This window comes from Salvelinus fontinalis, chromosome 29, assembly GCF_029448725.1.
Source record: "Salvelinus fontinalis isolate EN_2023a chromosome 29, ASM2944872v1, whole genome shotgun sequence".
Taxonomy (NCBI): domain Eukaryota; kingdom Metazoa; phylum Chordata; class Actinopteri; order Salmoniformes; family Salmonidae; genus Salvelinus; species Salvelinus fontinalis.
In genome coordinates, this window is record NC_074693.1 from 25,631,612 (window position 1) to 25,647,962 (window position 16,351).

Genomic DNA, 16,351 nt, shown 5'->3' on the forward strand with positions numbered 1-16,351 from the left:
TTGTGATGGCATCCCATTCCAGACATTCAGTGCACTTCAATTAACGGTGCCTAAAAGCAGCACTGAGTCCAGTTAAGCCCAGTGTGAATGAGGATAGGCGATTTTCTACACACTTATAGCAACTTAGGCTTTCCTTGAGAAGTGGAGAATCAAGCTGCCAGAAGTGCGAGGCGTAAGAGGCTTATCAATAAGACGCAGCCAATGATTTCACACTAACATTGCTATTCTGGCATCTCAAGTCCAAACGATATCTCTCAACGACAAAGAAATCACACAGTGGACATTACGATATCAATATCTGGACTTGCCCACCTTGATTTATTGGAAAGTAAGGAACATTTGTCTTAACCTTTCATTAAAGACGTGGAGGAGGCCGTAGGAGGGCAACAACCCAGCAGCAGGACCGCTACCTCCGCCTTTGTGCAAGGAGGAGCACTGCCAGCGCCCTGCAAAATGACCTCCAGCAGGCCACAAATGTGCATGTGTCTGCTCAAACGGTCAGAAACAGACTCCATGAGGGTGGTATGAGGGCCCGACGTCCACAGGTGGGGGTTGTGCTTACAGCCCAACACCGTGCAGGACGTTTGGCATTTGCCAGAGAACACCAAAATTGGCAAATTCGCCACTGGCGCCCTGTGCTCTTCACAGATGAAAGCAGGTTCACACTGAGCACATGAGCAAATGTGACAGACGTGACAGAGTCTGGAGACGCCATGGAGAACGTTCTGCTGCCTGCAACATCCTCCAGCATGACCGGTTTGGCGATGGGTCAGTCATGGTGTGGGGTGGCATTTCTTTGTGGGGCCGCACAGCCCTCCATGTGCTCGCCAGAGGTAGCCTGACTGCCATTAGGTACCGAGATGAGATCCTCAGACCCCTTGTGAGACCATATGCTGACACAGGCACATTTGTGGCCTGCTGGAGGTCATTTTGCAGGGCACTGGCAGTGCACCTCCTTGCACAAAGGCGGAGGTAACGGTCCTGCTGCTCGGTTGTTGCCCTCCTACGGCCTCCTCCACGTCTCCTGGTGTACTGGCCTGTCTCCTGGTAGCGCCTCCATGCTCTGGACACTACGCTGACAGACACAGCAAACCTTTTTGCCACAGCTCGCATTGATGTACCATCCTGGATGAACTGCACTACCTGAGCCACTTGTGTGGGTTGTAGACTCCGTCTCATGCTACCACTAGAGTGAGAGCACCGCCAGCATTCAAAAGTGACCAAAACATCAGCCAGGAAGCATAGGAACTGAGAAGTGGTCTGTGGTCACCACCTGCAGAATCACTCCTTTTTTGGGGGTGTCTTGCTAATTGCCTATAATTTCCACATTTTGTCTATTCCATTTGCACAACAGCATGTAAAATTTATTGTCAATCAGTGTTGCTTCCTAAGTGGACAGTTTGATTTCACAGAAGTGTGATTGACTTGGAGTTACATTGTGTTGTTTAAGTGTTCCCTTTATTTTTTTGAGCAGTGTATATTATTATCAAGGGTCTTTAAACTGATATTAGGCACAGAGTATTATCAAAAAACAGTTGTAGAATAGGGTGGATTTTTATCAACTTCCTGTACAGTCGTGACCAAAAGTTTTGAGAATGACACAAATATAAATTTTCACAAAGTCTGCTGCCACAGTTTGTATGATGTCAATTTGCATATACACCAGAATGTTATGAAGAGTGATCAGATGAATTGCAATTAATTGCAAAGTCCCTCTTTGCCATGCAAATGAACTGAATCCCCCAAAAACATTTCCACTGCATTTCAGCCCTGCCTCAAAAGGACCAGCTGACATCATGTCAGTGATTCTCTCGTTAACACAGGTGTGAGTGTTGACGAGGACAAGGCTGGAGATCACTCTGTCATGCTGATTGAGTTTGAATAACAGACTGGAAGCTTCAAAAGGAGGGTGGTGCTTAGAATCATTCTTCTTCCTCTGTCAGCCATGGTTAACTGCAAGGAAGCATTTGCCGTCATCATTGCTTTGCACAAAAAGGGCTTCACAAGGATATTGCTGCCAGTAACATTGCACCTAAATCAACCATTTATCGGATCATCGAGAACTTCAAGGAGAGCGGTTCAATTGTTGTGAAGAAGGCTTCAGGGCGCCCAAGAAAGTCCATCAAGCGCCAGGACCGTCTCCTAAAGTAGATTCAGCTGCGGGATCGGGGCACCACCAGAACAGAGCATGCTCAGGAATGGCAGCAGCCAGGTGTGAGTGCATCTGCATGCACAGTGAGGCGAAGACTTTGGAGGATGGCCTGGTGTCAAGAAGGGCAGCAAAGAAGCCACTTCTTTCCAGGAAAAACATCAGGGGCAGACTGATATTCTGCAAAAGGTACAGGGATTGGACTGCTGATGACTGGGCTCGAGTCATTTTCTCTGATGAATCCCCTTTCCGATTGTTTGAGGCATCCAGAAAAAAGCTTGTCCGGAGAAGACAAGGTGAGCACTACCATCAGTCCTGTGTCATGCCAACAGTAGAGCATCCTGAGACCATTCATGTGTGGGGTTGCTTCTCAGCCAAGGGAGTGGGCTCACTCACAATTTTGCCTAAGAACACAGCCATGAATAAAGAATGGTACCAACACATCCTCCGAGAGCAACTTCTCCCAACCATCCAGGAACAGTTTGGTGATGAACATTGCCTTTTCCAGCATGATGGAGCACTTTGTAATAAGGCAAAAGTGATAACTAAGCGGCTCGGGGAACAAAACATCGATATTATGGGTCCATGGCCAGGAAACTCCCCAGACCTTAATTCCATTGAGAACTTGTTTTCAATCCTCAAGAGGCGGGTGGACAAAATAAAACCCACAAATTCTGACAAACTCCAAGCATTGATTATGCAAGAATGGGCTGCCATCAGTCAGGATGTGGCCCAGAAGTTAATTGACAGCATGCCAGGGCGGATTGCAGAGGTCTTGAAAAAGAAGGGTCAACACTGCAAATATTGACTCTGCATCAACTTCATGTAATTGTCAATAAAAGCCTTTGACACTTATGAAATGCTTGTAATTATACTTTTTCCATAGTATTCCAAAATAACATCTGACAAAAATATTTAAAGACACTAAAGCAGCAAACTTTGTGGAAATTAATATTTGTGTCATTCTCAAAACTTTTGGCCACGACTGTACAGGACATGTGGTGCCCATTTGAAATATATGAATCTGTCACCTGTATTGGCAGTGGTTGAAGAATGTTTAAAATGGCAGCCTCAGTCAAATCTAGACATTGCACAGAGTTAACTCGGACCGAGCTCATTTTAAGCAGATTTTAACATATTAACATTGCACTAACCAATTTCATTTAGGCATTAGCAAAATCTCCTACAGTAGCTTTACTCCTTGCCGCTTGGTTCATGCCACTTATGGAGTATACTTCAGACAAACCGGGAGGGATCTTTAAGTGTGTCTATGTACATGGTTGTCTTGAATTTGTTAGGACATCCATGGGGAAGAGGATGGATTCAGAAGTGAAATGTCTTAATCTGAACTCAACTCAAATTAGGGGACCAATGCATCGTTCTGGTAATCTCATCTCCCAGTGATTAGCTACACTGGTTTAAATTCATATACTTAGAAAAAAAGGTGCTATCTAGAACCTGAAAGGGCTAATCGGCTGTCGAAATAGGAGAACCCTTTGAAGAACCCTTTTTGGTTCCAGGTAGAACCCTTTTGGGTTCCATGTGGTTCTACATGGAACCCAAAAGGGTTATCTTATGGGGACAGCCGAAGAACCCCTTCCTATGGAACCATTTTTTCTAAAAATGTATTATATCAACATCAATAAAATAAATATATTTCCTAAGGCAGTGTTCACTTTGCCACAGACCTGACCAATAGACACTAAGATACAGGAATGAGGAAGTGTTTGTTCCTTTTAGTTAGTGTCACGTTCTGACCTTAGTTCTTTTGTATTTTCTTTGTTTTAGTATGGTCAGGGCGTGAGTTGGGTGGGTTATCTATGTTTGTCTTTCTATGTTGGGTTTTTCGTTTTGGCCTGATATGGTTCTCAATCAGAGGCAGGTGTTTGTCGTTGTCTCTGATTGGGAACCATATTTAGGGAGGTTGTTTTCTATTGTGTTTTGTGGGTGGTTGTCTTCTGTGTCTGTGTGATCCACACGGAACTGTTTCGGTTTTCGTTCGTTCGTTTATTGTTTTGTATTTCAATGTTCAGTTTGTTCTATTAAAGATTCATCATGAACACTTACCACGCTGCACTTTGGTACTCCTCTCTTTCTCCAGACGAAGATCGTTACAGTTAGTGCACACAGAGCAGATGCACTCTAAAAGGAAAAAAATTCCTGGAAACCTTACCTTAAATTGAGGAGATATTAAACATTTTCAATTAAGTGCCTGCACCTGCTGTTTTTTAAGTTTGGCAGTTAGGTTCCTGCAAGAACCCCCAAGAACTAAGAAGGTTCCTCGACTAACCCCAACTCCTATGGGGTTCTTGGAAGTACCTTTTGGGGGCATTTTTCAGTGTCAATAACCCTCCTTTTCTTCAAAGAACTTTAAGGATCTTAGGAGAATCCCTGTTTGAACCCCTAATTTTGTGTTCATTGTTCTTCATCGTCGATGAATGATTGACTATACAGCAGATGCATTGTAACAGACCCACAATGTGGTTACGATGTGGATATATTTGACTGTTTTCACTGCCTAACATTTAGAAGTAGTCCCTTTTCCAGGTTTAGAAGAAGTGACTGCTAAATGCTAACCTCCATTCGTATAAACGGATAGCATATCTAGTTTAGAGAAATAAGGGATGGTAGTCAAAGTCATTTTTAACTGTAATGCAGTTGATTGGTGACGATGACGTGAACATGTATTGTGGTTGACATCCATGTAAGCATTATACTCCCATTTTCACCTCAACATAGTGGGAAATACACACACGGTATAAACAATAGCCTAAATGTAGGCTCATTTTTCTGGGGGGCAATGAGGCATCTCTTTCCCTCACTGCATCTTTCCCCCACACGTTTCCATGGCATTTCCATTGTTTTGTTCGAATTCCATTTACCTCTTCACTGTATCTATGGCATCACCCTCATATGGAGTCATACTGAAATCAATGGAAAAAATAACCTAATATCACGCTCACTGAAGGTCCAGTAGAACCCAAAATGAACTGTTTTTAGTGGAATGGGCTTTCTTTTTTGTGTTGTGTGAATTCATACCTGATTGAAACTCAAGATATAGCTGTTGCAGTGTCTTTCCTGGAGTGCCAGGTGTCTTTCAAAGAGCTGTACACTACATATAAATAGAATCATTCTATTCTTTGCTGCACTAATATGTTCAGTAGTAGAAGGGGTAGTGAGGCCACTGAGGAGGAGTACAGGTCACAGGTGTTAACGTGTTTACAGGTATTCCCAGTTACCCTTCCTCAGCCGGCCTGCTCGTGATCATCTCAACCTGCCCTCATGATCCGTCGACGTAATCCCCAGCAGGTGTCCTTCTGCCTAGTTACATTTAAGGAAATCCCAGCCTTTCTGGCCCATGAATGGCAGCAGGCAGGGCCGGGCCATCTGTTGATAAGCAACTTCTTGCTAAGGTTAGGGTTAGGTTTAGGTTTAGAATAAGGGTAATGGTAAGGATTAAGGTTAGGGCTAGGGTTCAAATCAAATCCAAATCAAATTTTATTGGTCACATACACATGGTTAGCAGATGTTAATGTGAGTGTAGCGAAATGCTTGTGCTTCTAGTTGCGACCATGCAGTAATATCTAACAAGTAATCTAACAATTTCACAACAACTACCTTTTAAACACAAGTGTAAAGGAATTAATAAGAATATGTACATATAAATATATGGATGAGCGTTTGCCGAACGGCATAGGCAAGATGCAGTAGATGGTATAGAGTACAGTATATACATATGAGAGGAGTTATGTAGGGTATGTAAACATTATATAAAGTGGCATTGTTTAAAGTGACTAGTGATACATTTATTACATCCCATTTTTAATTATTAAAGTGGCTAGAGATTGAGTCTGTATGTTGGCATCAGCCACTCAATGTTAGTGATGGCTGTTTAACAGTCTGGTGGCCTTCAGATAGAAGCTGTTTTTCAGTCTCTCGGTCCCAGCTTTGATGCACCTGTACTGACCTTGCCTTCCGGATGATAGCGGGGTGAACAGGCAGTGGCTCGGGTGGTTGTTGTCCTTGAGGATCTTTTTGGCCTTCCTGTGACATCGGGTGGTGTAGGTGTCTTGGAGAACAGGTAGTTTGCCCCCGATGATGCGTTGTGCAGACCGCACCACCCTCTGGAGAGCCTTGCGGTTGTGGGAAGCGGTGATACAGCCCGACAGGATGCTCTCGATTGTGCATCTGTAAAAGTTTGTGAGTGTTTTTGGTGACAGGCCAAATTTCTTCAGCCTCCTGAGCTTGAAGAGGCGCTGTTGCGCCTTCTTCACCACACTGTCTGTGTGGGTGGACCATTTCAGTTTGTCCGTGATGTGTACACCGAGGAACTTAAAACTTCCCACCTTCTCCACTGCTGTCCCGTTGATGTGGATAGGGGGCTGTTCCCTGAAGTCCATGATCATCTCCTTTGTTTTGTTGACGTTGAGTGTAAGGTTGTTTTTCTGACACCACACTCCGAGGGCCCTCACCTCCTCCCTGTAGGCCGTCTCGTCGTTGTTGGTAATCAAGCCTACCACTGTAGTGTCGTCTGCAAACTTGATGATTGAGTTGGAGGCGTGTATGGCCACGCAGTCATGGGTGAACAGAGAGTACAGGAGAGGGCTGAGAACGCACCCTTGTGGGGCCCCAGTGTTGAGGATCAGTTGGGTGGAGATGTTGTTTCCTACCCTCACCACCTGGGGGTGTCCCGTCAGGAAGTCCAGGACTTCAGTTGCACAAGGTGGGGTCGAGACCCAGGGTCTCGAGCTTAGCCACGAGTTTGGAGGGTACTATGGTGTTAAATGCTGAGCTGTAGTCGATGAACAGCATTCTTACATAGGTATTCCTCTTGTCCAGATGGGTTAGGGCAGTGTGCAGTGTGATTGCGATTGCGTCTCTGTGGACCTATTGGGGCGGTAAGCAAATTGGAGTGGGTCTAGGGTGTCAGGTAGGGTGAGGTGATATGATCCTTGACTAGTCTCTCAAAGCATAGATAGTCATTTCGCTCAGTTACCTTAGCTTTCTTGTGAACAGGAACAATGGTGTCCCTCTTAAAGCATGTGGGGACAGCAGACTGGGATAGGGATTGATGGAATATGTCCATAAACACACCAGCCAGCTGGTCTGCGCATGCTCTGAGGACGAGGCTAGGGATGCCGTCTGGGCCGGCAGCCTTGCGAGGGTTAACCCGTTTAAATGTTTTACTCACGTTGGCTGCGGTGAAGGAGAGCCCACAGGTTTTGGTAGCGGGCCGTGTCAGTTGCACTGTATTGTCCTCAAAGCGAGCAAAGAAGTTGTTTAGGGTAAGGGTTAAGGTAGGGTTAGATAAGGGTTAAGGTTAAGGTTAAGGCTAGTAGATATTTTAAATGTTATTGATAGTCTGTATAGAATGTACAGATGGACCAGTGGCGACCCCAACTGTTTTGAGCTCTACCTACTTAGAAAAAAAAATATATATACAATACCAGTCAAAAGTTGGGACACACCTATTCATTCAAGGGTTTTTCTTTATTTTAACTTTTTTCTACATTGTAGAATAATAGCGAAGACATCAGAACTATGAAATAAAACACATGGAATCATGCAGTAAGCAAAAAAGTGTTAAACAAATCTAAATAGATTTTAGATTTTAGATTCTTCCAAGTAGCCGCCCTTTGCCTTGATGACAGCTCTGCACACTCTTGGCATTCTCTCAAGCAGCTTCACCTGGAATGCTTTTGCAACAGTCTTGAAGGAGTATATACCCACATATATTGAGCACTTGTTTCCTGCTTTTCTTTCATCTTGCGGTCAAACTCATCCCAAACCATCTCAATTGGGTTGAGGTCGGGTGATTGTGGAGGCCAGGTCACCTTTTGAGCTTCTAGTCATGAAATCTATGCAGCCTACTCAATCACTTTATATAGTGTAACGATGTACGCTGAGAGTCGGGAAGCAAGTTCAGGGAGTGAGTACTTTAATAAATAAATTAAACAAAACACGTAACACAAACAATGCACAGACATGACCCAGGAACAGAAACAATGATGACTGGAGAAGGAGGTCAAGGAGGTGATGGAGTCCAGGTGAGTGTCATTATGCGAAGACGCGTGTGACAAGTGTGCACCATAACGAACAGCCTGGTGACCTAGAGGCCGGAGAGGGAGCACATGTGACAGTACCCCCTCCCAACGCGCTGCTTCAGCCGCAGGATGCCGACCAAGATGACCATCCTGGGGATCAAGAGCGGACCGGTCACCTCTGCTAAGGCGCGGGAACCTGTCGATCCAGCTGAGGTGCGGGAGCGTGGCGACCTAGAGCGCTGGAGAGAGAGCATACTTGACAGTACCCCCTCCCCGGCGCATTCGACCCCAGCCGCAGGACGGCAACCACAGGGACGATCCCGGGGATCCGGAGCGGCCCGTTCGCCTCCCTTGAGGCGCAGAAACCTGATGAGCTGGCTGAGACCTCCCGGTTGCCTCGGTCGGCGCATGGAAACCTGTTCACCCAGCTGAGGCATGGGAGCCTATCGAACCCGCTGAGGCATGGCAGCCTGTCGAGCCAGCTGAGGCATGGAGCCTATCAAACCCGCTGAGGTATAGAAACCTGTCGAGCCATCTGAGACAGGTGAACCCATCGAACCTGAGACCTCCCAGGTAGCTCCGGCTCCAACACCCGAACCCGACATCACCTCCAACACAAAAACAAAACAAAAAAAACACTCCCTGATGCTTCCCTTTGTTGAGTCGTCATTCTGTAACGATGTACTTTGAGAGTCGGGAAGAAAGTTCAGGGAATGAGTGTTTTAATAAATAAATTAAACAAACACGTAGCACAAACAACGCACAGACATGTCCCAGGAACAGAAACGATGACGACTGGGGAAGAAACCAAAGGGAGTGACATATAAAGGGCAGGTAATCAAGGAGGTGAGGGAGTCCAGGTGAGTGTCATTATGCGCAGATGCGCGTAACGATGGTGACATGTGTGCGCCATAACGAGCAGCCTGGTGATCTAGTGGCCGGAGAGGGAGCACACGTGGCCTCCTGGGCCGTATACAGCATTCCTCACTGAGTTTCCTGAATTCCTATCGGACCTTGTAGTCATGGCAGATAATATTCACATTTTTGGTGACTTTAATATTCACATGGAAAAGTCCATAGACACACTCCAAAAGGCTTTCGTAACAACTGTTGCGTAGCAACTCACTGCCTTCCATTAGGCAAACAATGTATACAAAATGCTTCAGTCTGGTTTTAGACCCCATCATAGCACTGAGACTGCACCCATAAAGGTGGTAAATTACCTTTTAATGGCATCAGACAAAGGCTCTACATCTGTTCTCGTGCTCCTAGACCTTAGTGCTGCTTTTGACACCATCGATCACCACATTCTTTTGGAGAGATTGTAAACCCTAACTGGTCTAGACGGATAAATTCTGTCCTGGTTTAGATCTTATCTGACGGAAAGATATCAGTTTGTCTCTGTGGATGGTTTGTCCTCTGACAAATCAGTTGTAAGTTTCGGTGTTCCTCAAGGTTCCGTTTTAGGACAACTATTGTTTTCACTATATATTTTACCTCTTGGTGACGTCATTCAGAAACATAATGTTAACTTTCACTGCTATGTGGACGATACACAGCTGTACATTTCAATGAAACATGGTGAAGCCCCACATTTGCCCTCCCTGGAAGCCTGTGTATCCGACATGTAACCTTTATTTAACTAGGCAAGTCAGTTAAGAACAAATTCATATTTACAATGACGGCCTACACCGGCCAAACCCGGACAACGTTGGGCCAATTGTTCGCCACCTGACTGGTTGTGATACAGCCTGGATTCGAACCAGGGTGTCTATACTGACGCCTCAAGCACTGAGATGCAGTGGATGACGGCAAATGTTTTACTTTTAATCTCGGACAAAACAGAGATTCCAATTCTAGGTCCCAAAAAACGAGATCTTCTGTTGGATCTGACAATTAATCTTGATGGTTGTGCAGTCATCTCAAATAAAACTGCGAAGGACCTCGGCGTTACTCTGATCTCTCTTTTGACGAACATATCAAGAATATTTCAAGGACAGCTTTTTTCCAACTTCATATCATTGCAAAAATCAGAAACTTTTTGTCCAAAAATTATGCACTTCTAGATTAGACTACATCAATGCTCTACTTTCCGGCTACCCGGATAAAGCACTGAATAAACTTCAGTTTGTGCTAAACACGGCTGCTAGAATCTTGACTAGAAGCAAAAAAATATATCAAATTACTCCAGTGCTAGCCTCTCTGGCTTCCTGTTAAGGCAAGGGATGATTTCAAGGTTTTACTGCTAACATACAAAGCATTACATGGGCTTGCTCCTACCTTTCTCTCCAATTTGGTCCTGCCATACATACCTACATGTACCCTACGGTCACAAGACGCAGGCCTCTTTATTGTCCCTAGAATTTCGAAGCAAACAGCTGGAGGCAGGGCATTCTCCTATAGAGCTCAATTTTTATGAAATGGTCTGCCTATCCATGTGAGAGACGCAGACTCCGTCCTGACCTTTAAGTCTTTATTGAAGACTCATCTCTTCAGTAGGTCATATGAGTGAGTGTAGTCTGGCCCAGGGGTGCGAGGGTGAACGGAAAAGCACTGAAGCGATGAACTGCCCTTGCTGTCTCTGCCTGGCCGGTTCCCCTCTCTCCACTGGGATTCTCTGTTTCTGACCCTATTATGGGGGCTGAGTCACTGGCTTACTGGTGCTCTTCCATGCCGTCCCTAGGAGGGGTGCATCACTTGAGTGGGTTGAGTCACTGACTTTGGCACCCCCTCGGGTTTGTGCTATGGGGGAGATCTTCGTGGGCTATACTCAGCCTTGTCTCAGGGTAGTAAGTTGGTGGTTTGCGGATGTCCCTCTAGTAGTGTGGGGGCTGTGCTTTGGCAAAGTGGGTGGGGTTATATCCTGCCTGGTTGGCCCTGTCAGGGGTTATCTTTCAACGGGGCCACAGTGTAGCTGTGGAGCCAGGCTAGTAACCATCACATTCTGCCTTCTTCCTGTGGTGTAGCTGTGGAGCCAGGCTAGTAACCATCAGCCTCTGCCTTCTTCCTGTTGTGTAGCTGTGGAGCCAGGCTAGTAACCATCAGCCTCTGCCTTCTTCATGTGGTGTAGCTGTGAAGACAGGGTAGTAACCATCCGCCCCTGCCTTCTTCCTGTGGTGTAGCTGTGGAGCCAGGCTAGTAACCATCAGCCTCGGCCTTCTTCCTGTGGTGTAGCTGTGGAGCCAGGCTAGTAACCATCACCCTCTGCCTTCTTCCTGTGGTGTAGCTGTGGAGCCAGGCTAGTAACCATCACCCTCTGCCTTCTTCCTGTGGTGTAGCTGTGGAGCCAGGCTAGTAACCATCAGCCTCTGCCTTCTTCCTGTGGTGTAGCTGTGGAGCCAGGCTAGTAACCATCACATTCTGCCTTCTTCCTGTGGTGTAGCTGGGAAGCCAGGCTAGTAACCATCAGCCTCTGCCTTCTTCCTGTGGTGTAGCTGTGGAGCCAGGCTAGAAACCATCACCCTCTGCCTTCTTCCTGTGGTGGAGCCAGGCTAGTAACCATCAGCCTCTGCCTTCTTCCTGTGGTGTAGCTGTGGAGCCAGGCTAGTAACCATCACCCTCTGTCTTCTTCCTGTGGTGTAGCTGTGGAGCCAGGCTAGTAATCATCAGCCTCTGCCTTCTTCCTGTGGTGTAGCTGTGGAGCCAGGCTAGTAACCATCACCCTCTGTCTTCTTCCTGTGGTGTAGCTGTGGAGCCAGGCTAGTAACCATCAGCCTCTGCCTTCTTCCTGTGGTGTAGCTGTGGAGCCAGGCTAGTAACCATCAGCCCCTGCCTTCTTCCTGTGGTGTAGCTGTGGAGCCAGGCTAGTAACCATCACCCTCTGTCTTCTTCCTGTGGTGTAGCTGTGGAGCCAGGCTAGTAACCATCACCCTCTGTCTTCTTCCTGTGGTGTAGCTGTGGAGCCAGGCTAGTAACCATCACCCTCTGTCTTCTTCCTGTGGTGTAGCTAGGCTAGTAACCTTGAACACAGTTCAATGTCAAACAGATGTTGCAGGAGCTTTGCGTGATCTACTCGATCAAAGGCTTTGGACATATCAGCAAGCAACACCCTCACCATTGTTGCTTTTTTGGAGTCTGTAGCTGTCAGCCATGAGTGTGTGGCTTTCACAAGGGCAGTAGTAGCGCTGGACTTTGGAAGGTAGGCATACAGATTCATGCACTCAGATAAAACTGTTGGAATTAGATTTTTTTATGAAGATCTCCTGGATCTCCTGGGACCATGCCTCAGGACTACCTGACCCGATGACTCCTTGCTGTCCCCAGTCCACCTGGTCATGCAGCTGCTCCAGTTTCAACTGTTTTGCCTATGGCTATGGAACCCTGACCTGTTCACCAGATGTGCTACCTTGTCCCGGACCAGCTGTTTTCAACTCTCTCTCTACCACACTTGCTGTCTTGAACTCTGAATGCCCGGCTATGAAAAGCCAACTGACATTTACTCCTGAAATGCTGACCTGTTGCACCCTCTACAACCACTGTGATTATTATTATTTGACCGTGCTGGTCATCTATGAACGTTTGAACATCTTGGCCATTTACTGTTATAATCTCCATCCGGCACAGCCGGAAGAGGACTATTGTATATTGGAGATTCTTTACATCAGCCATCCTTTGCCTTGAAGACAGCTTTGCACACTCTTGGCATTCTCTCAACCAGCTTCATGAGGTAGTCACCTGGAATGCATTTCAATTAACAGGTTTGCCTTGTTAAAAGTTAATTTGTGGATTTTATTTCCTTCTTAATGCGTTTCAGTTGTGTTGTGACAAGGTAGAAGATAGCCTTATTTCGTAAAAGACCAGGTCCATTATCTGGCAAGAACAACTCAAATAAGCAAAGAGAAACCACAGTCCATCATTACTTTAATACATGAAGTTCGGTCAATTCGGAAAACTTCAAGAACTTTGAAAGTTTCTTCAAGTGCAGTAGCAAAAACCATCAAGCACCATGATGAAACCGGCTGTCATGAGGACTACCACAGGAAAAGAAGACCCAGATTCACTTCTGCTGCAGAGGATAAGTTCATTAGAGTTATCTGCAACTCAGATTGCAGCCCAAATAAATGCTTCACAGAGATCAAGTAACAGACACATCTCAACATCAACTGTTCAGAGGAGACTGCGTGAATCAGGCCTTCATGGTCAAATTGCTGCAAATAAACCACTACTAAAGGACACCAATAATAATAAGAGACTTGCTTGCGCCAAGAAACATGAACAATGGACATTAGACCGGTGGAAATCTGTCCTTCGGTCTAATGAGTCCAAATTTGATAATTTTGGTTCCAACTGTTGTGTATTTGTGACATGCAGAGTATGTGAACGGATGATCTCCGCATGTGTGGTTCCCATCGTTTTTACCAAAATAGAGGATGGGAGGTTGTTTCTACTGTGGATTTCCCCTTTAAGTGACAACTAGCATTAGATTCAGACATGTCCACTAAGTGGCTTATTATGAGTCGGCGACAGACAGACAGACAGACAGACAGACAGACAGACAGACAGACAGACAGATACAGGCAGACATACAGACAGACAAACAGGCAGGCAGATACAGACAGAGAGACAGACAGATACAGACAGGCAGGCAGGCAGGCAGATACAGGCAGACAGATACAGACAGACAGACAGACAGACAGACAGACAGACAGACAGACGGACAGACAGACAGACAGACAGACAGACAGACAGACAGACAGACGGACAGACAGACAGACGGACAGACAGGCAGAGACAGACAGACAGACAGACAGGAAGACAGAAAGATACAGACAGACAGACAGACGGGCAGACAGGCAGACAGACAGACAGACAGACAGACAGACAGACAGGCAGGCAGGCAGTCAGATACAGACAGACAGGAAGACAGAAAGATACAGACAGACAGATACAGACAGACGGGCAGACAGGCAGATAGACAGACAGACAGACAGACAGACAGACAGACAGGCAGGCAGGCAGGCAGGCAGGCAGTCAGATACAGACAGGCAGGCAGTCAGATACAGACAGAGAGGCAGATACAGGCAGACATACAGACAGACAAACAGGCAGGCAGATACAGACAGAGAGACAGAAAGATGCAGACAGGCAGGCAGGCAGATACAGGCAGACAGATACAGACAGACAGACAGACAGACAGACAGACAGACAGACAGACAGGCAGGCAGATACAGACAGACAGGAAGACAGAAAGATACAGACAGACAGATACAGACAGACAGACAGACAGACAGACAGACAGGCAGGCAGGCAGGCAGGCAGGCAGGCAGGCAGACAGGCAGGCAGGCAGGCAGTCAGATACAGACAGAGAGGCAGAGACAGACAGACAGACAGACAGACAGACAGACAGGCAGGCAGGTAGGCAGTCAGATACAGACAGGCAGGCAGATACAGACAGACAGACAGACAGGCAGTTAGGCAGGCAGGCATAGATACAGATCGACAGACAGACAAACAGGCAGATGCATACATACAGGCAGAAAGACAGATCGACAGATACAGGCAGACATACAGACAGACAAACAGGCAGGCAGATACAGACAGAGAGACAGACAGATACAGACAGGCAGGCAGGCAGGCAGATACAGACAGACAGACAGACAGACAGACAGACAGGCAGGCAGGCAGAGACAGACAGACAGAAAGACAGAAAGATACAGACAGACAGATAGAGGGACAGACGGGCAGACAGGCAGACAGACAGTCAGACAGACAGACAGACAGACGGGCAGATAGGCAATATAGACAGACAGGCAGGCCTGGAAGACACAGACAGGCAGACAGACAGACAGATAGGCAGATACAGACAGACAGGAAGACAGAAAGATACAGACAGACAGATACAGACAGACGGGCAGACAGGCAGATCGACAGATACAGGCAGATAGACAGATACAGGCAGACAGACAGACAGGAAGACAGAAAGATACAGACTGACGGGCACACAGACAGACAGACAGGCAGACAGGCAGGCAGGCAGGCAGACAGACACGTGGCTTGTATGCCTCACATACACGCACTGAGGGAGAGAGCAAAGCCAGTTGTGTGGTGGCGTCCCCCAATGGTATTGTTATCCTTCTGTACTGACTCATAGTGCAAGCCAAGGCACCACAGAGAATACAAGCCCAAAATGGACCCAGACAGGATAACATGCCCACAGAGGTGTAGACTGACAAAGGACAAGACCTTTGTCTGGGAGCAAGACCCAGACGACATCCCTAGCCTCGTCCTCAGAGCATGCGCAGACCAGCTGGCTGGTGTGTTTACGGACATATTCAATCAATCCCTATCCCAGTCTGCTGTTCCCATATGCGTCAAGAGGGCCACCATTGTTCCTGTACCCAAGAAAGCTAAGGTAACTAAGCTAAACAACTATCGTCCCGTAGCACTCACTTTCGTCATCATGAAGTGCTTTGAGAGACTAGTCAAGGATCATATCACCTCCACCCTACCTGACACCCTAGACCCACTCCAATCACACTGCACACGACGCAATCACACTGCACACTGCCCTAACCCATCTGGACAAGAGGAATACCTATGTAAGAATGCTGTTCATCGACTACAGCTCAGCATTTAACACCATAGTACCCTCCAAACCCGTCATTAAGCTCGAGACCCTGGGTCTCAACCCCGCCCTGTGCAACTGGGTCCTGGACTTCCTGACGGGCCGGCCCCAGGTGGTGAGGGTAGGAAACAACATCTCCACCCCACTGATCCTCAACACTGGGGCCCCAAAAGGGTGCGTTCTCAGCCCTCTCCTATACTCTCTGTTCACCCATGACTGCGTGGCCATGCACGCCTCCAACTCAGTCATCAAGTTTGCAGGCGACACTACAGTGGTAGGCTTGATTACCAACAACGACGAGACGGCCTACAGGGAGGAGGTGAGGGCCCTCGGAGTGTGGTGTCAGAAAAACAACCTTACACTCAACGTCAACAAAACAAAGGAGATGATCGTGGACTTCAGGGAACAGCCCCCTATCCACATCAACGGGACAGTAGTGGAGAAGGTGGGAAGTTTTAAGTTCCTCGGTGTACACATCACGGACAAACTGAAATGGTCCACCCACACAGACAGTGTGGTGAAGAAGGCGCAACAGCGCCTCTTCAAGCTCAGGAGGCTGAAGAAATTTGGCCTGTCACCAAAAACACTCACAAA